The sequence below is a fragment of the Eubalaena glacialis genome, chromosome 2 (assembly GCF_028564815.1).
Source record: "Eubalaena glacialis isolate mEubGla1 chromosome 2, mEubGla1.1.hap2.+ XY, whole genome shotgun sequence".
NCBI classification, from domain to species: Eukaryota; Metazoa; Chordata; class Mammalia; order Artiodactyla; family Balaenidae; genus Eubalaena; species Eubalaena glacialis.
In genome coordinates this window covers 71,570,261-71,594,426 of record NC_083717.1, presented here as the reverse complement: position 1 = coordinate 71,594,426, position 24,166 = coordinate 71,570,261, and the positions used below count along the sequence as shown (strand labels likewise).

Sequence of the window (24,166 nt, the reverse complement as noted above, 5' to 3'; positions counted from 1 at the left end):
AGGTGGTGGTTCCTCAAAAAATAAAAAGTAGGATTACCATATGACCCAGCAATTCCATTCCTAGGTACATATGCCAAAGAACTGAAAACAGGTATTCATACAAAAACTTGTATCTCAACATTCATAGGAGCACTATTCACAATAACCAAAAGATAGAAACAACCAAAAATGTCCATCAACTGATGAATGAATAAACAAATGTGGTATATCCATACAATGGAATATCATTCAGCCATAAAAAGAAATGAAGTGCTGATACATGCTACAACATGGATGGACCTAGAAAATGTTATGCTAAGTGAAAGAAGCAGACACAAAAGGTCACACATTATATGATTCCATTTGTATGAAATATCCAAAATAGGTAAATCCATAGAGATAGCAAGCAGATTAGTGTTTACCAGCAGCTGTGGAGAGAGAGGAACGGGGAGTAACTGCTTAACAGGTTTGGGATTTTTCCTTTGGGGATGATGAAATGTTTTGAAATTAGATAAAGGTTATGGTTGCACAATACTGTGAATGTAGCAAATGCCACCAAATTGTGCGCTTTAAAATGGCTGATTTTATATTATGTCAATTTTATCTCAATGAATAAGAGGGTGCTAGAACAGAACTAATAACATCTTATGAAAACAATTACCCAAACATGTTATTTTACTATTTGCTGCTTCCCAACTAAAACAAAATAGCACTTAAATATTTCTTAAACTGTCTTAAGATGTTCCTGACCTTTTTCTAAATCACAATATCTCTCTAGAGAGGGAAGAGTGGTATTACAGAAAGCTTCTCAGGCATAATTGACTCAAAGACTTATTTACTCTAAAATCTAAAAGATATTTTTTAAAAGATGGGTGAGGTTTTAAACTCACTCACCATGAGCAAAAAGGCCAAACAAAACTCAGAAACTCAGCTATCCCAAGTTACTTTAAACTTTTTACCTGAAAAGCACAATACAAAAATTTCCATTGATTACTTCTCACAATCACTTTTACAATATAGTTTCAAATGGGCTAAATGACTTGCCCTGGTACCCACTGTAAGCACTATTTCCCTTCTGACAGTCACTTTCCCCTTGCTCTCTGTCACCTAGGGCTGAAACTTTTGAGTCTTCCTTATCTCTTGGTCTCTAGTTACTATGAGCTGTTTCTTCAAGAGACTTTTGAGGTAGAAGTACTTGAGCTTGACATCTGTGTCTCCCACTTATCAACAGTGTGAAAGTTGGAGGTAACCTTCCTTTCTTTGCCTCACTTCCTGATCTATACAATGGGAATAACAGCCACACCTCAGTGGCTTGCTGTGAGAATGAGATAATGTATACAAAGCACTTAGCAAACTCCCGTTATATAAACACTAAACAAACTGCCATCACTATTATTACTGTTCTGTGTTTTCACTAATATTTCCCTAGAACAGGCCCTCCCTGCTGCTAGATTATATCCACTAGATTATGTCTGCACCTCCTCAACCGGCTTCCTTCATTCCTCTTTCAGTAGTCCAAAGGATTCTGCACATCATAAACAGATTTACCTTGTACATACAAATACATCCTGTTACTCCCCAGCTTAAAAAACCTTCATTGGGTCCGTACTTACTACGACATCAAATCTAACATTCTCTGCCTTTCATTATCCTCTGTTAACAGCTGTTCTCAAACTTTAGTGTACATCAGAATCATTTGGATTGCTTGTTAAAAACATATTGTTGGAACCCACCCCTGGAGTTTCCAATTCAGTAAGTCTGGAGCAGAGCCTCAGAATTTGCTTTGTAATAAACTTCCAGGTGATTCTGATGCTGTTGGTTGAGGAACCACACTTTGAGAAGTGAGAAGTACTGCTTAAAATATGACCCCCCTCTGCCTCCTTAATCTTATTTCTCCCTACTCCCTAACCAGTACATACGACTTTCATTAGTTTTAACCAATTCTTAACCAATTCTCCCTCCCTGCGTTAACTTTGCTGCCCCAAAAGACTTTCTTGCTAGCCCAAATCATAACCATCCTTTAAGCTTGCACATTACAATCATCTTGGGAAGGCTTTTAAAAACTATGGATGGGGGAATTCCCTGGCAGTCCAGTGGTCAGGACAAGGGCGCAGGTTCAGTCTCTGGCCAGGGAACTAAGATCCCGCAAACTGTGGCATGCCACCCCCTCCCACCCACCCCCCAAAACAAAACAAAACAAATAAAACTGTGGATGCCCCACACCTGAGATTCTGATTCAACTGATCCTGGGACAAGTTTCCCCAAGTGATTCTAATAAGCAGCCAAAGATGAGATCCACTACTTTACCTTCAATCTCCTTCTGATCAGAATTATGAACACTCACTAAATTTTCTTCCCCCTAAATTCCTACAGTGTTACCAGATTATATCATCAAGTTTGCACTTAGTTACATATCAAACTGTTACTCTCTTTCATTTTAAATTAATTCTCACACTTGATCAATGATCACATCTTTAATTTCTATATTACTACAGTACTAGTATGGTGATAATACACAGTAGGAACTCAGTGTTTATTTCCTCACTGACTGTGGATTCAAATTGGAATTCAAAGCTTTAAGTATTTCTACTCTATCCATTTCAGGAAACTATACTCCTTCTTTTATAGTCTGGAACAAACTCATTTTGTTACTGAGTCATTTAACTCCTTCCTTCCCCAATAAATAAATTAGAAAAAAATACTAATGTATCAAAATGCTGTGGAGAATAATAAAATGATTAACAGAATCATAATGGCTTCAGAGTTGCTTCCTTAGAGCAAATAGCCTTTTCTAAATCCATTAAAGACTGTTTCAAAACAGTTAAAGAGAATCAAAGCACACATATTTAAAGATGCTGAAGCTCTGAATAGTTCTATGATTTGTTTTCTCAACAGATGTGCATCCTTCAAGCCCTGAATTCACCAGATGCATATTAAATTAATCTGTACTTTCAGTTTTATATAACACTCCACTCTAGTTTTATAAATATACCACCACATAAAGCAGAATTCCATTGTTGCTTTATGACATTAAATATTAACAGATTACCTCCACTGTGCAAAGAAAAAATACATTAAGATTCATTTTAGAGACTTCCCTGGTGGCGTAGTGGTTAAGAATCCACCTGCCAATGCAGGGGACACGCGTTCAAGCCCTGGTCCGGGAAGATCCCACACGCCGCGGAGCAACTAAGCCCGTGCGCCACAACTACTGAGCCCACATGCCACAACTACTGAAGCCCATGCTCCTAGAGCCTGTGCTCCACAACAAGAGAAGCCACCGCAATGAGAAGCACGTGCACTGCAACAAAGAGTAGCCCCCACGTGCAGCTACGAAGACCCAACGTAACCAAAAACAAATAAATAAAATATATATAAATTTATTTTAAAAAATTAACAGATCATCTCCACTGTGCAAAGAAAAAATACATTAAGATTCATTTTAGGGACTTCCCTGGGGGCACAGTGGTTAAGAATCTACCTGCCAATGCAGGGGACACAGGTTTGATCCCTGGTCCTGGAAGATCCCACATGCCACGGAGCAACTAAGCCTGTGTGCCACAACTACTGAAGCCCACACGCCTAGAGCCTGTGTTCCATGCCAAGAGAAGCCACCACAATGAGAAGCCCATGCACTGCAAGGAAGAGTAGCCCCTGCAACTAGAGAAAGCCCATGTGCAGCAATGACGACCCAACGCAGCCAAAAACAAATAATTTTTTTAAAAAAGATTCATTTTAATACAGCCAAATATGTGCTTGCTAAATAGAGGCTATAATATCTTCATTATTTCTGAATTGGCTGATTTCTATCTAGAATGTGAAAAATAACAAATTTGCTCTTAACTAAAGATCCAGTGACACCTGGTATTTAAAGATATACTAACTCAACACTTCAGAAATTAACCAGGATTTCAACTAAATACCTGAATTCTAATACTGTAGAAGTTTAATTGTCTACTTAAATTTCCTGGAAATTTTACGTCTTATACAATCATCATTTCTTTATTAACTAAAGAGAACGAATTAGTGTATTATATATGTCAGGAGACCTGGGTTCCAGTGTGACTCATTAGCTATACAATCTAGATCAAGTCTCTTAGTCTCTCTGCACTTAGGTAGTCTCAGCTGTAAAATAAGACAGTCTAACTAGACCATTTCCATGTTTTCTTTTACTTTATGATTCCATAATCTATGAAACTCAAGAAACATAAGCATTAACCGGATGGATCCCATTAAAGACAAAGTGAGCTTATGTACTGATTGATTTGGAGAGCAGCTATCTTTGGAAAACCTAAGTGCTTTCACACAAACACATCGTTCCTCGTGTCTGTTTTTATTTAACTAGGTGAAAAAGCAAACAAAATCCATCAAACATGGAGTTATTAAACATTTTTTGCATCATACTATAGATGACTGGAATATTTGGATGTCACACTACCAATTAAGTTAACATGTTTAGAAAATAGAAGCTGTCCTAGAAATCCAGACAGAACAATTTTAAAGCCAACTGAAAGAGGATTCTAACAATTACTACTCAGGGTATCTGAGAAACAGTGCCTCAGGACAGCGTTTTATTGCTTTTAAAATAGATACTTCCACTCTGAATCCAAATTGGAAATATCAGGCAACTACAGCAGTATCCATGATATCTCTTCCTACCCAAACTTTGCCAGCTCAAGTTTCTGGATGGCCTTCAACAAATGTAACAGGAAGAAGCAAATACTGGAGATGGCAGCCAAGAAATCTGTAGAGCTGAAACCTGCACAACTATAAAATGTAAGTGGCAAAGGACCTTAACTTTAGTGACAGTTCAAAAATCCTGAATTTAGATCTATCAAGCCCCTTTACCACCTGCAACTGTCATGTGAACAGTACCACATTTAACTCACACTTCCTAATGCCCAATTACATATCTCAAAGAATTAAAGCACCTGTCAATTAACACCTAATGACCTAGTATCAATCTTTTCGAAAGGGAAACTCGAGACTCTGAACAATGCTTCCAATTACATCTCAGAATGTTAGAAAAATCTCTTTTCAAAACTACCCCCAGGAATTATTTCATACATTTAGTTTCTAAAAAAGAAAAAAATACTCAAGGGTTGGGGTGTGAGGGAGGGATAAACTGGCAGACCACAGAGGACTTTTAGGGCATTGAAAATACTTTGCATACTAAAAGGATGAATAATTGTTACTGTACATTTTTCCAAACCCATAGTAAGTACAGTACAAAGAATGAACCCTAAATTAAACTACAGACTTCGGGAAATTATGATGTGTCCATGTAGGTTCATCAATTATAACAAATGTACCACTTGGGTAGGGGATATTGATAATGGGGGAGGCTATGCATGTGTGGGAACAGAGGCTATATGGGAAATCTCTGCACCTTACTCTCAGTTTTACTGTGAACCTAAAACTGCTCTAAAAAGTAAAGTCATTTAAAAAATACCACATTAACATTTGTAGAATAGAAAACATCTTAATAAAACAATTGGGCAGGGACTTCCCTGGTGGTGCAGTGGTTAAGAATCCCCTTTGGCAGGGGACACCGGTTTGATCCCTGGTCTGGGAAGATCCCACATACCACGGAGCAACTAAGCCTGTGCACCACAACTACTGAGCCTGCGCTCAAGAGCCCGCAAGCTGCAACTACTGAACCCGCATGCCTAGGGCCCATGCTCCACAACAGGAGAAGCCACCGCAATGAGAAGCCCATGCACTGCGACAAAGAGTAGCCCCCCTCGCCACAACTAGAGAAAGCCCGTGCACAGCAACAAAGACCCAATACAGCCAAAAATAAATAATAAATAAAATTTAAAAAAAACAAAACAACTGGACATCCTTGTGCAATAATATGCATATAGACACAGTCCTTAAACCTTCTACAAAAACTCAAATGGGGCTTCCCTGGTGGCACAGTGGTTAAGAATCCGCCTGCCAATGCAGGGGACACGGGTTTGATCCCTGGTCCGGGAAGATCCCACATGCCGCGGAGCAACTAGGCCAGTGCACCACAACTACTGAGTCTGCGCTCTAGAGCTGCGAGAGCCACAATTACTGAGCCCGCGTGCCACAACTACTGAAGCCCTCACGCCTAGAGCCTGTGCTCCACAACAAGAGAAGCCACCGCAACGAAGAGTAGCCCCCGCTCTCTGCAAATAGAGAAAGCCCACGCACAGCAACGAAGACCCAATGCAGCCAGATAAATAAATAAATAAATATTAAAAAAAAAAAAACTCAAATGGATCTTAGAACTCAGTGTAAAATGCAAAACTATAAAAATTCTCAAAGACAGCATAGGAGAAAATCTATGTGCCCTTGGGTTTGGCAATAAGTTTATAGATACAACACCAAAAGCATGCTCAATGAAAGAAAAACTTGTAAAGCTGGACTTTATTAAAACTAAAAAACTTTCATACTATTAAAGACACTGCTAAGAGAATAAAAAGACAAGCCACAGATTGGAAAAACATATTTGCCAAAAATATAACTGATAAAGGATTCCTATCCAAAATATACAATGAACACTTAAAACCCAACAATAAGAAACAATTTAACAATGGGCAAAAAGAGCTGAACAGGCATCTCACCAAAGAATATATATAGATGGCAAACAAGCATATAAAAAGGCAGTTCAACACTGTATGGCATTAGGAAATTACAAATTAAAACACCTATTAGAAAGGCTCAAGTACAAAAAACTGACTATATCAAACTCCAGCAAGTACTCAGAGCAACAGGAACACTTATTCATTGGTGATGGGAATGCATATTGGTATAACCACTTTGAAAGACAGTTTCACAGTTTCCTACAAAATTAAACATAGTCTTATCGTACAACCCAGCAATCACACTTGTTATTTACCCAAAGGAGCTGAAAGCTTATGTACACACAAAACCCTGCACATGCCCACCCCCCGCAAAATAATGGAAGCAACCAAGATGTCCTTCCATAGCTGAGAAGATAAACAAACTGTGTTACATCCATATAATACAAAATTATTCAGCAATAAACGGACGGGAGCTAGGAGACTGGTTCAAGACGGCGGAGTAGAAGGACATGCACTCACTCCCTCTTGAGAGAGCACCGGAATCACAACTAACTGCTGACCAATCATCGACAGGAAGACACTGGAACTCACCAAAAAAGATACCCACATCCAAAGACAAAGGAGAAGCCGTAATGAGACGGTAGGAGGGGCACAATCACAATAAAATCAAATCCCATAACTACTGGGTGGGAGACTCACAAACTGGAGAACACTTATACCACAGAAGTCCACAGAAGTCCACTGGAGTGAAGGTTTTGAGCCCCACGTCAGGCTTCTCAACCTGGCGTTCCAGCAACAGGAGGAGGAATTCCTAGAGAATCAGACTTTGAAGGCTAGTGGGATTTGATGCAGGACTTTGACAGGACTGAGGGAAACAGAGACTCCACTCTTGGAGGGCACACACAAAGAAGTGTGCGCATCGGGACCCAGGGGAAGGAGCAGTGACCCCAGAGGAGACTGAAGCAGACCTATCTGCTAGTATGGGAGGTTCTCCTGCAGAGGCAGGCGCTGGCTGTGGCTAACCATGGGGACAAGGACACTGGCAGCAGAAGTTCTGGGAAGTACTCCTTGGTGTGAGCCCTCCTAGAGTCCACCATTAACCACACCAAAGCGCCAGGTAGGCTCCAGTGTTGGGTCACCTCAGGCCAAACAACCAGCAGGGAGGGAACCCAGCCTCACCCATCAGCAGACAAGCAGATAAACGTTTTACTGAGCTCTGCCCACCAGAGCAACACCCAGTTCTACCCACCAGTCCCTCCCATGAGAAAGCTTGCACAAGCCTCTTAGATAGTCTCATCCACCAGAGGGTAGACAGCAGAAGCAAGAAGAACTACAATTCTGCAGCCTGTGGAAGGAAAATCCCATTCACAGAAAGATACACAAGATGAAAAGGCAAAGGACTTTGTACCAGATGAAGGAACAAGATAAAACCCCAGAAAAACAACGAAATGAAGTGGAGATAGGCAACCTTCCAGCAAAAGAATTCAGGATAACTATAGGGAAGATGATCCAGGACCTCGGAAAAAGAATGGAGGCAAAGATCGAGAAGATGCAAGAAATGTTTAACAAACACCTAGAAGAATTAAAGAACAAACAGAGATGAACAATACAATCACTGAAATGAAAAATACACTAGAAGGAATCAACAGCAGAATAACTGAGGCAGAAGAACGGATAAATGACCTGGCAGAGAGAACGGTGCAATTCACTGCCACAGAACAGAATAAAGAAAAAAGAATGAAAAGAAATGAAGACAGCCTAAGAGACCTCTGGGACAACATTAAACACAACAACATTCACATTATAGGGGTTCCAGAAGGAGAAGAGAGAGAGAAAGGACTTGAGAAAATATCTGAAGAGATTATAGTCGAAAACTTCCCTAACATGGGAAAGGAAATAGCCACCCAAGTCCAGGAAGCACAGAGAGTCCCAGGCAGGAGAAACCCAAGGAGAAACACACTGAGACACATAGTGATCAAACTAACAAATATTAAAGACAAAGAAAAATTACTGAAAGCAACAAAGGAAAACCAACAAATAACATAAGGGAACTCCCATAAGGTTAACAGCTGATTTCTCAGCAGAAACTCTACAAGCCAGAAGGGAGTGGCACGACATATTTAAAGTGATGAAAGGGAAGAACCTACAAACAAGATTACTCTACCCAGCAAGGATCTCATTCAGATTCAATGGAGAAATCAAAAGCTGCACAGACAAGCAAAAGCTAAGAGAATTCAGCACCACCAAACCAGCTCTACAACAAATGCTAAAGGAACTTCTCTAAGTGGGAAACACAAGAGAAGAAAAGGACCTGCAAAAACAAACCCATAACAATTAAGAAAATGGTACTAGGAACATACATATCGATAATTACCTTAAACGTGAATGGATTAAATGCTCCAACCAAAAGACACAGGCTCGCTGAATGGATACAAAAACAAGACCCATATATATGCTGTCTACAAGAGACCCACTTCAGACCTAGGGACACACACAGACTGAAAGTGAGGGGATGGAAAAAAATATTCCATGCAAAAGGAAATCAAAAGAAAGCTGGAGTAACAATACTCATATCAGATAAAATAGACTTCAAAATAAAGAATGTTACAAGAGACAAGGAAGGACACTACATAATGATCAAGGGATCAATCCAAGAAGAAGATATAACAATTATAAATATATATGCACCCAACACAGGAGCACCTCAATACATAAGGCAACTGCTAACAGCTATAGAAGAGGAAATCAACAGTAACACAATAATAGTGGGGGACCTTAACACTCACTTACACCAATGGACAAATCATCCAAACAGAAAATTAATAAGGAAACACAAGCTTTAAATGACACAATAGAGTAGATAGATTTAACTGGTATTTATAGGACATTCCATCCAAAAACAGATTACTTTCTTCTCAAGTGCACACGGAACCTTCTCCAGGATAGATCACATCTTGGATCACAAATCAGGCCTCAGTAAATTTAAGAAAACTGAAATCATATCAAGCATCTTTTCTGACCACAGCGCTATGAGATTAGAAATCAATTACAGGGGAAAAAAACGTAAAAAACAAACACATGGAGGCTAACCAATATGTTACTAAATAACCAAGAGATCACTGAATAAATCAAAGAGCAAATCAAAAATACCTAGAGACAAATTACAATGAAAACACAATGATCCAAAACCTATGGGATGCAGCAAAAGCAGTTCTAAGAGGGAAGTTTATAGCAATACAAGCCTACCTCAAGAAACAAGAAAAATCTCAAATAAACAATCTAACCTTACACCTAAAGGAACTAGAGAAAGAAGAACAAACAAAACCCAAAATTAGTAGAAGGAAAGAAATCATAAAGATCAGAGCAGAAATAAATGAAATAGAAACAAAGAAAACAATAGCAAAGATCAATAAAACTAAAAGCTGGTTCTTTGAGAAGATAAACAAAATTGATAAACCTTTAGCCAGACTCATCAAGAAAAAGAGGGAGAGGACTCAAATCAATAAAATTAGAAATGAAAAAGAAGTTACAACGGACACCACAGAAATACAAAGCATCCTAAGAGACTACTACAAGCAACTCTATGCCAATAAAATGGACAACCTGGAAGAAATGGACAAATTCATAGAAAGGTATAACCTTCCAAGACTGAACCAGGAAGAAATGGAAAATATGAACAGATCAATCACAAGTAATGAAATTGAAACTGTGATTAAAAATCTTCCAACAAACAAAAGTCCAGGACCAAATGGCTTCACAGGTGAATTCTATCAAACATTTAGAGAAGAGCTAACAACCATCCTTCTCAAACTCTTCCAAAAACTTGCAGAGGAAGGAACACTCCTAAACTCATTCTATGAGGCCACCATCACCCTGGTAGCAAAACCAGACAAAGATACTACAAAAAAAGAAAATTACAGACCAATATCACTGATGAATATAGATACAAAAATCCTCAACAAAATACTAGCAAACAGAATCCAACAACACATTAAAAGGATCATACACCATAATCAAGTGGGATTTATCTCAGGGATGCAAGGATTCTTCAGTATACACAAATCAATCAATGTGATACACCATATTAACAAATTGAAGGAGAAAAACCATATGATCATCTCAGTAGATGCAGAAAACGCTTTTGACAAAATTCAACACCATTTATGATAAAAACTCTCCAGATAGTGGGCATAGAGGGAACCTACCTCAACATAATAAAGGTCATATATGACAAGCCCACAGCAAACATCATTCTCAATGGTGAAAAACTGAAAGCATTTCCTCTAAGACCAGGAAAAAGACAAGGATGTCCACTCTCACCACTATTATTCAACACAGTTTTGGAAGTCCTAGCCACGACAATCAGAGATGAAAAAGAAATAAAAGGAATACAAATTGGAAAAGAAGAAGTAAAACTGTCACTGTTTGCAGATGACATAATACTATACATAGAGAATCCTAAAGATGCCACCAGAAAATTACTAGAGCTAATCAATGAATTTGGTAAAGTTGCAGGATACAGAATTAATGCACAGAAATCTCTTGCATTCCTATACACTAACAACGAAAGATCAGAAAGAGAAATTAAGCAAACAATCCTATTCACCACTGCAACAAAAAGAATAAAATACCTAGGAATAAACCTACCTGAGGAGGTAAAAGACCTGTACTCAGAAAACTATAAGACACTGATGAAAAAAATCAAAGATGACACAAACAGATGGAGAAATATACCATGTTCTTGGATTGGAAGAATCAATATTGTGAAAATGACTATACTACCCAAAGCAATCTACAGATTCAATGCAATCCCTATCAAACTACCAATGGCATTTTTCTGAAGAACTAGAACAAAAAATCTTAAAACTTGTATGGAGAAACAAAAGACCCCAAATAGCCAAAGCAGTCTTGAGGGAAAAAAACAGAGCTGGAGGAATAAGACTTCCTGACTTCAGACTATACTACAAAGCTACAGTAATCAAGACAATATGGTACTGGCACAAAAACAGAAATACAGATCAATGGAACAGGATAGAAGGCCCAGAGATAAACCCACAAACCTATGGTCAACTAATCTATGACAAAGGAGGCAAGGATATACAATGGAGAAAAGACAGTCTCTTCAGTAAGTGGTGCTGGGAAAAGTGGACAGCTACACGTAAAAGAATGAAACTAAAACACGCCCTAACACCATACACAAAAATAAACTCAAAATGGATTACAGACCTAAATGTAAGACTGGACACTATAAAACTCTTAGAGGAAAACATACGAAGAACACTCTTCGACATAAATCAAGGCAAGATCTTTTTTGACCCACCTCCTAGAGTAATGGAAGTAAAAAGAAAAATAAACAAATGGGACCTAACGAAACTTAAAAGCTTTTGCAAAGCAAAGGAAACTACAATCAAGACGAAAAGACAATCCTCAGAATGGGAGAAAATATTTGCAAACATATCAACAGACACAGGTTTAATCTCCAAAATATATAAACAGCTCATGCAGCTCAATATTAAAAAAACAAACAACCCAATCGAAAAATGTGCAGAAGACCTAAATAGACACTTCTCCAAAGAAGACATACAGATGGCCAGGAAGCACATGAAAAGCTCCTCAACATCACTAATTATTAGAGAAATGCAAATCAAAACTACAATGAGCTATAACCTCACACCAGTTAGAATGGTCATTTGTAGAGATGTGGATGGATCTAGAGACTGTCATACAGAGTGAAGTAAGTCAGAAAGAGAAAAACAAATATCGTATATTAACGCACATATGTGGAACCTAGAAAAATGGTACAGATGAACTGGTTTGCAGGACAGAAATAGAGACACAGATGTAGAGAACAAACGTATGGACACCAACGGGGGAAAGTGGTGGGGGAGGGGGAGGTGGTGGTATGAATTGGGAGACTGGGATTGACATATATACACTAATATATATAAAGTAGATAACTAATAAGAACTTGCTGTATAAAACATAAAATAAAATTCAAAAATTCACACACACAAAAAAAAAGGACAGGAGCTATCAAGCCACAATAAGACATGGAGGAACTTTAAATGCATATTACTAAGTAAAAGAAACCAGTCTAAAAAAAAGCTACAGGGACTTCCCTGGTGGCGCAGTGGTTAAGAATCCGCCTGCCAACGCAAGGGACACAGGTTCGATCCCTGGTCCAGAAAGATCCCACATGCCGCAGAGCAACTAAGCTGCGTGCCGCAACCACTGAAGCCCGAGCGCTGCAACCACTGAAGCCTGAGCGCTGCAACAAGAGAAGCCAGTGCAATAAGAAGCCTGCGCGTCGCAACGAACACCCAACGCAGCCAAAAAGAAACAAACAAAAAAGCTACATACGGACTTCCCTGGTGGTGCAGTGGTTAAGAATCTGCCTGCCAACGCAGGGGATATGGGTTCGAGCCCTGGTCCGGGAAGATCCCACATGCCACAGAGCAACTAAGCCCGTGCGCCACAACTACTGAGCCTGTGCTCTAGAGCCTGCGAGCCACAGCTGCTAAGCCCACGTGCCACAACTACTGAAGCCTGTGCCTGGAGCCCATGCTCCGCAACAAGAGAAGCCACTGCAATGAGAAGCCCACACACAACGAAGAGTAGCCCCCGCTCTCCGCAACTAGAGAAAGCCCGTGTGCAGCAACGAAGATCCAACACAGCCAAAAATTAATTAATTAATTAATTATTTTTTTAAAAAGCTACATACTATATGATTCCAACTATATGAAGTTTCGGAAAAGGTCAGTGTTTGTCAGGAATTCTGGAGGAAAAAGAGGAGGGATGAAAAGGTAAAATGGGATTTTTTTCCGGTGGTAAAACTATTCTGTATGAAACTGTAATGGTGGATACATGTTATTATGCATTTGTTATAACCCACAGAACCGTACAACACAAAGAGTGAACCTAATGAAAACTATGGATAATAATAATGTATCAATATTGGTTCATTAATTGGAACTAATGTACCACACTAATGCAAGATGTTAATAATGGGGGAGGGACTTGCCTGGTGGCGCAGTGGTTAAGAATCCACCTGCCAATGCAGGAGACATGGGTTCGAGCCCTGGTCCACAAGATCCCACATGCTGTGGAGCAACTAACCCATGTGCCACAACTACTGAGCCTGCGCTCTAGAGCCTGCGTGCCACAACTACTGAGCCCACATGCCACAGCTACTGAAGCCCACGCGCTCTAGGGCCTGTGTTCCACAACAAGAGAAGCCACTTCAGGCAGAAGCCTGCGCACCGCAACGAAGAGTAGCCCCCACTGGCCACAACTAGAGAAAGCCCACACACAGCAATGAAGACCCAATGCAGCCAAAAATAAATAAATAAATAAAATAAATGTTTTTTAAAAATAGGGGAAAATGGGGTGGAACGGGTTGGGAATTAAGTGAATATGGATAGAGATGGAACTCTCTACCTGCTCAATTTTTTTGTAAATCTAAAACTGTTCAAAAAAAGTCTTAATTTTTTTAAAAAAAATTGGGCACCCACAATCTCAAAGAGTACCTATTGCTACTTTAAACTTTACAGAAATCCTAGCAAAGTTGAAAAAAAAAAACCTAATAAAATCAAATTTGAATAAGCATTTAAATAAATTTAAATGAAAAGAAATTAACTTTTTCTTTTTTTTTTGGCCGCGCGGTGCGGCTTGCGGGATCTTCCCCAACCAGGGATCGAACCCGGGCCCCCACAGTGAAAGCAAGAAAGTGCCAAGTCCTAACCACTGGACTGCCAGGGAATTCCTGAAAAGAAATTAACTTCAATCTCCTTGCCTTTTTATTGGCTTGGTCATATCTCTGCTCACTAGCACATACATCAGAGAGTGACCTCTAGGAAAGAGAGAAGAAATCCAGCTGGGAAACTGCTTCACCACAGTTATGGTTAGCAATTTAGCCTGAAGAACTGAAATTTGGTAATCATCATGGACACTCAAGCGCGCGCGCGCACACACACAGACACGCACACACACACACACACGAAACTTAAAACATTTTCACATGATTCATTGATGCCAACAGACAAAGTAAAGTGTATTTATAAATCTATCAAGATGGATGTAATGTGTGATACTCTCATTCAGAAGCCCAAAAGTCCTCAATACCTCTTTTTCTAGGTTAAAGAATTAGAATGTGAAAACTACAGAAATCAATGTGGTCCAATGCTGCTGTTTCTTAGAAAATTTATGTGGCATTTTGATGGAGACATCAAACTGTAGCATTTTGATAGGCTTACCCAGCACCCAGAGGTGTTACACCAAGTTCTCTTTGACAGCAAGGGCAATGGCTACCTGTTCACTCAGCTTCTCTGGCCAAGACAAAATCCAAGAGAATTCCCCTTTCCCCAGTATGTCTATGCCTCCATTATGATGGGTGAGCAATTATTAAAGAACAATTCCCATCCCTGACACCCCAGCCCCTGCCATAACTACACTGCCTACTTGGAGCTTCTGGGTGAGGAACAGACTACAAGGGCAGTTTATCTGTCTTCCCACATCACCAGAACATTCCTACTGCAGACACAGCATGGCTCTCTTCTATCCAGAAGACTCTCTCTTCAGATCATTTCTGGGATACCATACCAGTTTTACTTTATAGTTTTTCAGAGATGCCTGGGTCTTTCTGGTCCATGCTAAGTGCCCGACTACTGTAACCTGAACTAGACACATTCTTTTCCAGCTCAGTAAATCCAAAAGCCTGTCCTCAGGATTATTAAAGATTCAAACTGAAAAGTGACAAGTATGTGCCCTATGAACTGTATGGTATCACTTAGATGAAAACTATAGCAATTGGCATAAGGTAAGGCAAAACTCACTACTCAAAGAATAAGTTTAAGTGGATTCATCAGTAAATAAAAAAAAAACGACAACAGAAACTTCTCTTCTGGTTGTAATATCAGAGGAAAAAAAGGATTTATTCTATATCTCTATAATCCATTTTTTTAGCAACTTCCACCAATAAGTGGACTGTGGTAAGCACTAATGACAAGAATGGTTTATTAAGCAAATGACGACAAAGATGTATGAAGCTATCTCATGTTCAGATAGTTTGAAATAACAATTACTTTTAACCAGTGTCTGTGATCCTTCTTTGTAACTCAATATAAAATGCAACTTCTTTTAGTTACAGGTTCACCGATATAGCTGAAATTATATAACCTAAATCTACTGAGGGTTTTTATGTAAAAAAAAAAAAATCTGATAAATTCAAAGCCACAAAACATGAAGGGGTGAGGGAACAGGAATCTGAAGCAGATGGCATCTCTCTAATTTTTTTTCCCCCGAGTCCATCTTGAACACAGTCCCAATAATGTCAAAATCCAATTTAGCTCTCCAAATAAGTAATCTACAAAACATAAAATGCTAATTCTGAAGTAAATTCATTCTTTTTTCTTTTTCTTCCCAGCTTCTCTAAGTTTCTATATTAGGCAGAAATGAGTAGAGACAAGTTAGATGTTAAATAGAGAAAAACCATCGTTCCACAAATTCTTAAGTTCTTTCATGAAAATCTACCTCCACTTATTTGAAGCCATTGAAGCAGTTTCTATCAAGACTGGTGGTAATAAAATCTGTCTATGATATCAGCCTTTTTTTCTGGATACAATGATTATTTATCTTTATTAGAGAGCAAATCATAGTCCAAAAAGAAATAAGCTCTAAAGTAGAAACAAGCTCTGGAAGAATACTCATTTGGTTTGAGGAGAGCACTGCCGGCATTTTTTAAACATTGCCACAGTAACTCACTCCTGATTTGGCAGCACCAATAAAGTTAACTGTACTTTGTTCATTATATATTCTAGTATGGTATACAAACCTTCCCAATCTCTCCTAAAGTTTTCTGAGATCATCCAAGACATAGACATTAAAGGAAGGTTTAGTCATTTTTAGATTTCCTGACCAGCAAATTCCATAACTGACAATTGCAAAGATCTGTGGAATGGCCACATACTTTGTTTAAGTGGAAAAGGTCATTGAGAAAAGCATTATCTGTAACAGTCTCTATTATTGCCCACATTTTAAATATACCTTTTTACAGCTAGTATCCTAACTCTTATACCAAAATGAATTATTTATTAAATTCTTATGAGAAGATAAGGAAAAAATGGGAACTTCTCATGGCTTTACCAAAGCAAGATAATATCGTCTCAACTTTCAGATTCGAAAGATACTGAAAAATAATGATCCAGGAAAACGCAGTTAAATGCTTACACATACACTAAAGACTTTACAGTGTAAAGAAAAGCCACTTAGAAAGTTGAATAACCTTACAAACCATGTAGTAAAAACATAATTAGAGGGCTTCCCTGGTGGCGCAGTGGTTGAGAATCTGCCTGCCAATGCAGGGGACACGGGTTCGAGCCCTGGTCTGGGAAGATCCCACATGCCGCAGAGCAACTAGGCCCGTGAGCCACAACTACTGACCCTGCGCATCTGGAGCCTGTGCTCCGCAACGAGAGGCTGCAATAGTGAGAGGCCCGCGCACCGCGATAAGGAGTGGCCCCCGCTTGCCACAACTAGAGAAAGCCCTCGCACAGAAACGAAGACCCAACACAGCCAAAAATAAATAAATAATAAATAAAATTTAAAAAAAAACAAAAAAACATAATTAGATACATTATTAATAATTTTAAATATATTCATCCATTTATCAATTTGACCAATATTTATTTGGTGCCTATTATGTAGCCGCAGTGGTGGATAAAATTTAAAATAGTATTTCTACCTCAAGAAGCATGCAACATAGCTGGACAGTTTTATTTTTTTAAAAAAAGTTCAACTCTGTTTAAGAGAGACACGAAGAAGAAATATATTTGAAAATTTCTCTCAAAATTATGGAAAACCTGTAAACTTCTCTAAAAAGTGATACTGAATTACAAACTTTATAACCACTTTTCTCACACAAAAATCGATTACTAGAGCAAGTTATTTGATTTTCATCTTTTGAGTATAAAGTACATTAAAAAATTAATATTAAAAATTACCGGGAATTCCCTGGCTGTCCAGTAGTAAAGACTTGGCACGTTCACTGCGGGGGCCCGGGTTCGATCCCTGGTCAGGGAACTAAGATCCCGCAAGCCACGCAGTGTGGCCCCCCGCAAAAAAAAGAAAAAAAAATTTACTAACTTCAAGTTACATCAAAAAGCAGACTACATTAGCTGAAAATCTGACATATAATAGGTTACAAATAACTGTATTGTTTTAAATCTACAAAACAAATGAATATAAAGACTTCATGTGAGCTTCCCCCGTGGCGCAGTGGTTAGGAATCTGCCTGCCAATGCGGGGGACAAGGGTTCGATCACTGTTCCGGGAAGATCCCACATGCTGTGGATCAGCTAAGCCCGTGCACCACAACTAGTGAGCCCACATGCCACAACTACTGAAGCCCACATGCCTAAAGCCCGTGCTCCACAACAAGAGAAGCCACCTCAATGAGAAGCCCACGCACCGCAACTTAGAGTAGCTCCCACTCGCTGCAACTAGAGAAAGCCTGCGCACAGCAACGAAGAGCCAATGCAGCCAAAAATAAATAAATAAATAAATAAATAAAATTTATTTAAAAAAAAAGTGATTAGCCTGCTACCTGACCAAAAAAAAAAAAGACTTCATGTTTCTGAGATATATTTCTATATCATCATCACAAATGATTTAAAGGCAGAAATTCATTCCATTTGCATTTATTTTACAGATTACACATATAAAAATTCTGTAAGTTTTGCTAATAGTTTAAATCTAATTAAGATGAGTCATGCTACTTGTGTTGATTTTATTCTTAAAATTACAACTACTTTCTTCTATTTTATGCCCCAATTTTAATTCTCTCCAGACATGTGATGTTAATTAAGATTTATATACATTACTTTTTAAATGTTTTTCTTACCAATCCATACTACACACATCACAAATCTGAGAAAAACCTTTGAAACATTATTGGTCATTTCAGTTAATGCACATATTCTGCTTTATTTTTAAGAGTTTTATGAAACTACTGATATCTGAATTTCATGCTACTTATGATCAATTTCTAGAAGCTACTGAAAGTCCTGTTGTATATATATGTTTTGGAATATTGTCCAGTTCTGTTCCTATCTCAAACCTCACTCCACAAAACTGGGCTACCTTGACTGCGTAAGATTATTAATAATTCATCTTTCAACTGGAAGGTGCTTCCATTTAAAGTGGACTGTTATTTAGATACATTACCCCCCCCCCTTACAATACTGATTAGAATTTTAACTCGTGTTACTTAAGAAACTGAATCTCTGGTAGGTTCCATGACTTGCCCAAGGTCAACAACTAGCCAGTGGCAGTCCGAGTTCAATCCCAGATTTACCTAACCTCAAAACCAATACTTCCACTTGACCACAATTATCTCCTTAAAAGATTATGAGACAGGCTCAAAAGCAGGGAATCTTGTCTCTCCGAAGGTTCACGCAACTATTCTGAGACATTGATAACCACACAGTACCTACAATTCAGTCACTGATTGAAATATAAATGAAGAGGATCTGTGTGCTTCATTTAAACTAGGTCAAGCTTACTGGCAGGTAAGAAAGATGTTGGAAAAGGCTTGCCTCAACACGTCTCGCCTAGACTTCTGTATCTTTACGCTTCCCCCAGTCTATTTTTTAAAAACACGCGTATCTACCAAATAAGGCTATCCCAGACCAGCTTACAGTTTGCTGGTTTCCAGAACTGCACTTTTCTAAAATAATTTAGACCAGACTTAATATTGAGCTGGGAGACTTGGTTGAATATGTCAATCTGGCACTTTCCAAACATTCGAAGTATCATTTGGGGCCACAAACCCAGTTCCATCCTCTTTCTTTTACGCTGTGATGCCTACCCACTTGGGGAGGGGGCTACCGCTCCTGTAGGACACTGGGGCAAGAGACCAGTAAAGGAAGAAGTGGGGGAAGCGCACGGAAGTTGGGAGGAGGGAGGTCTCCTTACCCACTCTTCTGCCCTAGCTCTGCCAAGGGCGGCTCCCCGCGGTGCCCAGCCGACTCACAACCCCCGAAGCCGGGCTCTGTCCCAGAGGGGTGGGCAGAAGAAGCAGGCAATGGAAGTATGGGATTGTCCCATCCACCCCGCCGGGGTCCATGCTCTCCTTCTGGACCCAGAGGATGCTCCCTCTTTCAGAGCTAAACCTCCAGGTGGCAAACTCCCCGTCCACACCGTCCGAAGTCTTCTGCATCTGAGGGGGCGCCTCCTCCGCAACCTCAACACGGCCACCCGAAACTCTCCGCCAGCCGTCATCCCCAGCCCTTCCCTTCCACCCCCGCAACCCGCCAGGGGCACACACGCCGGCCTGCGCCCCACCCAGGATCTCCGCGCTCCCCTCCACGACCCGGAGAAGGGGCCCCCACCACCCCCCAGATACACACACACATCCTCAAGCTCCAGCCTCCCGGACCCCGTCGAAGCCGGAGAGAGTACCTGGCAGTGCTCCGGGGTACAGATGGGGCGGGCGCAGCCCCCTCCCGGAGGCGCCGAGTGCTTCTCTACCCACCCGCAGCTTTGGCTTCTCCCGTTCCCAGGAACGGGAGGGAGGAGAGGTGCGAGAGGGGAGGGGGAAGACGAGGAGCCGAGGGGCCTCAGAAGCCGAACCGGAACCTCTAGCGCTGGCCCCACCCTCGGCCCGGCGCAGAGCACCCTGGCGCTCCCGATAGGACAAACTGAAAGCAGGCAGTGAGAAATAGACACCGCCACTTCCGGGTCATCCCCCCTACCGTCCCTCCTTAGCAACCGCGTGGGGTTGCTAAGCGGAAGTGCCTTCAAAGACAACCACCCCCATTACTTATGGGACTAACAGGAGGTAGCTGGGAGCGTGTACTCCTCTTTGGCAACACACTCTTACCTTCTGCTCCTGGTCTTGGGCTGAGCACGGGCTTCGCTGCCAAAGTCACGAAGCCAATCCTGCTTTTCCCTTCACCTGTACTCCCCTTACCAGACCCCAGCCACTATTTACTCCTGTTCCCTCCCGCCTTGAATCCCGGGCGGACCTATTGGCTCCTGTTAAGGCTCTCTCAGGTCCCTCGTGAGAGTTACTTTCTGGCGGTTTAGCAAGCATCTCCCTCTTGTGGATTTTCAGTTGTGTTTCTACTGAGCTTTTAAAGTCTCCTCCAATGTTATGAAACCTTTTTCATGCACTTCTTTCTCCTGTGATAGCCCCTGAAACCGAATGGTGAGAAAGTTTGTCTTCACCCATCTCTTTTGTAAGGATTTCACATGCTTGTGTATGATCTGGAAATAATTAATCCTTAAAAGAAAAAACAATGAGAAAAGGCCAAAGGAAGCCGGTGATCAAGCTTGGGAAGGAGGAAGACATTTAATCCTCCACTCAGAATAAACTTTCAATCCTATACTGTGGACAGGGAAAGTTAATAAGAGACCTCATTTTTTCTTGTGTTGGGGTGATCTGAGCTTGAAAAATACTGGGAAAACCACTGCTTGGAGCAAAAGCCAGCAACATAATTAATCCTCTTTCTAGAAAAATGACCTATATTATTACGGCAGTTAAACATTCAGAGAAATGTAGTTGGGCATTCAGAGAAAAATGAGTAAAAATCTTGGCTTAACTTTCCTATCTTGAATAGGTCTGCTTAAAAGCAATAAAGCTTAATAGTAGCTCCTGAATTTGTTCTCTAGTCCATGGCAGTGAATGTCTTTGCAACTGCTGGCTATTGGTCATAATAATTTGGTCATGATAATTTTATTGGTCATGATAACCTCTTAGTCACCGATATTTGACTGTTGTCCACCTAGCTGGGGCAGAGGAAATGACTTTTGGTAACTTCAAAGAAACAGCAGGTCTGTTGGTTTCCTGTACATGTGACACAGCATTAAATTGATTCACCAAGAGAGTCAGTTCAGCAAAACCTTTAGGAAATCACTTCAGCTTCAAATGTCACTAGTAGATTGTTAAAGAAGTCTAAAACATTTCCACCCTTGCCATGGACATGCATACATGTGGGAGTATACACACACAAAATTCAAATGGAATCTGAGCACATCCAGTCATTAATTGTTCTTTAAAAAAAACCTGGCTGTACTTGACAAGTGATAAATCTGTTACCATGACAAAATAGAGCTTGGTATTTCAATTGGCAACAGGTTTAAATATTTAAAATTTTTTAATTAGAAAAGTAAATAAAATTATGAGCCCAATGAGCAACAACTTATCTAAATCTATGCTGGGGCTTCCCTGGAGGCCAGTGGTTAAGAATCCGCCTGCCAAGGCAGGGGACACAGGTTCAAGCCCTGGTCCAGGAAGATCCCACATGCCACAGAGCAACTAAGCCCGTGCACCACAACTACTGAGCCTGTGCTCTAGAGCCCGCGAGCCACAACTACTGAGCCCGCGTGCCACAACTACTACTGAAGCCCACGTGCCTAGAGCCCGTGCTCCACAACAAGAGAAGCCACTGCAACGAGAAGCCCATGCACCGCAACGAGTAGCCCCCGCTCGCGGCTACTAAAGAAAGCCCACGGGCAGCAACAAAGACCCAACGCAGCCAAAAATAAATAAATTTATAAAAAATAAATAAAACTATGGTGGACTTAGATGTCTTTAAAAAATTAAAAACATGAATACGGTAAATCTGTTCTATAGAAAGAAATGTTTTATTGGGTAAAAATAGTTAAGATCAAATGCTGTAGTTTAAGTCAATATAAAAATGCAAATTCCTATGCATCATTCATTTTTCCTGTTGTCTGAAGAAATATGACTTATAATAGCATATAACAGCATTTATTTAGATCCTCTCTTCCTACAGTTTTTAAAAAATTATTACTGAGTCACTTTTGTATAGGTGTATGAATATCTGGCTTAATTCCTAAATGATCACGACGTGTATAATTCCATCACTTTTAACATACTCATTACTTGGAGACCTCTAAAGATGTATAGCACAGGTATATACATTTTATTGTACACTGAAAACATATACATTTTATTGTAAGTAAATCAACCTAAAATGTTGATAAATGTTTAAAAATTCAAATAAATAAATAAATATGTATATAGCACAATCCACACCTAAAACTAGCTATGTGGGTTTAACTATGCTTTTAGGATTTTGTGAGCAGTATCACAGGAATCCATATTCCTTTTTTAAAAATTATTACCCAAATCAACCTTTTATTTTATTTTTTAAATTTTATTTATTTATTTATTTTGGCCACACCATGCGACATGTGGGATCTTAGTTCCCCGACCAGGGATCAAACCACCCCCCCCTGCATTGGAAGTGTGAAGTCTTAACCACTGGACCGCTAGGGAAGTCCCCAGGAATCCATATTCTTTTTTTGTTTGTTTGTTCGTTTTTGTTTTTTTTAATTTATTTTTATTTTTGGCTGCGTTGGGTCTTTGTTGCTGCGTGCGGGCTTTCTCTAGTTGCAGCGAGAGGGGGCTACTCTTTCTTGCGGTGTGTGGGCTTCTCATTGCAGTGGCTTCTCTTTGTTGTGGAGCAAGGGCTCTCGGCGCGTGGGCTTCACTATTTGTGGCACTCGGGCTCCGTAGTTGCGGCTTGCAGGCTCTAGAGCACAGGCTCAGTAGTTGTGGCGCAAGGGATTAGTTGCTCCGTGGCATGTAGGATCCTCCCCGACCAGGGCTCAAACCCGAGTCCCCTGCATTGGCAGGCGGATTCTTTACCACTGGCCACCAGGGAAGTCCCCAATGAATATTCTTAATATGAACCATAATTAAGACAGTGCTCTCCAACCTGCCGAGACTGAACCAGGAAGAAATAGAAAATATGAACAGACCAATCACAAGCACTGAAATTGAAACTGTGATTAAAAATCTTCCAACAAACAAAAGCCCAGGACCAGATGGCTTCACAGGCGAATTCTATCAAACATTTAGAGACGAGCTAACACCTATCCTTCTCAAACTCTTCCAAAATATAGCAGAGGGAGGAACACTCCCAAACTCATTCTATGAGGCCACCATCACCCTGATACCAAAACCAGACAAAGATGTCACAAAGAAAGAAAACTACAGGCCAATATCACTGATGAATATAGATGCAAAAATCCTCAACAAAATACTAGCAAACAGAATCCAACAGCACATTAAAAGGATCATACACCATGATCAAGTGGGGTTTATCCCAGGAATGCAAGGATTCTTCAATATACGCAAATCAATCAACGTGATACACCATATTAACAAATTGAAAGAGAAAAACCATATGATCATCTCAATAGATGCAGAGAAAGCTTTTGACAAAATTCAACACCAATTTATGATAAAAGCCCTGCAGAAAGTAGGCATAGAGGGAACTTTCCTCAACATAATAAAGGCCATATATGACAAACCCACAGCCAATATTGTCCTCAATGGTGAAAAACTGAAACCATTTCCACTAAGATCAGGAACAAGACAAGGTGGCCCACTCTCACCACTATTATTCAACATAGTTTTGGAAGTGTTAGCCACAGCAATCAGAGAAGAAAAAGAAATAAAAGGAATCCAAATCGGAAAAGAAGAAGTAAAGCTGTCACTGTTTGCAGATGACATGATACTATACATAGAGAATCCTAAAGATGCTACCAGAAAACTACTAGAGCTAATCAATGAATTTGGTAAAGTAGCAGGATACAAAATTAAT

General features: G+C 40.1%; 1 protein-coding gene across 7 annotated transcripts in view; it reads right to left on the bottom strand.

Annotated features, from left to right (window-relative positions):
• CSNK1G1 (casein kinase 1 gamma 1) overlaps nt 1–20,085 on the bottom strand; it is a 199,031-nt gene extending 178,946 nt beyond the window's left edge. For all 7 annotated transcript variants that reach the window (XR_009699385.1, XR_009699384.1, XM_061180205.1 and 4 more), the window contains exon 1: nt 19,989–20,085. The gene's annotated coding sequence lies outside the window, so the exon portion shown is untranslated. The remainder of the gene's footprint in view (nt 1–19,988) is intronic.
• Between the last annotated feature and the right edge of the window lie 4,081 nt (nt 20,086–24,166).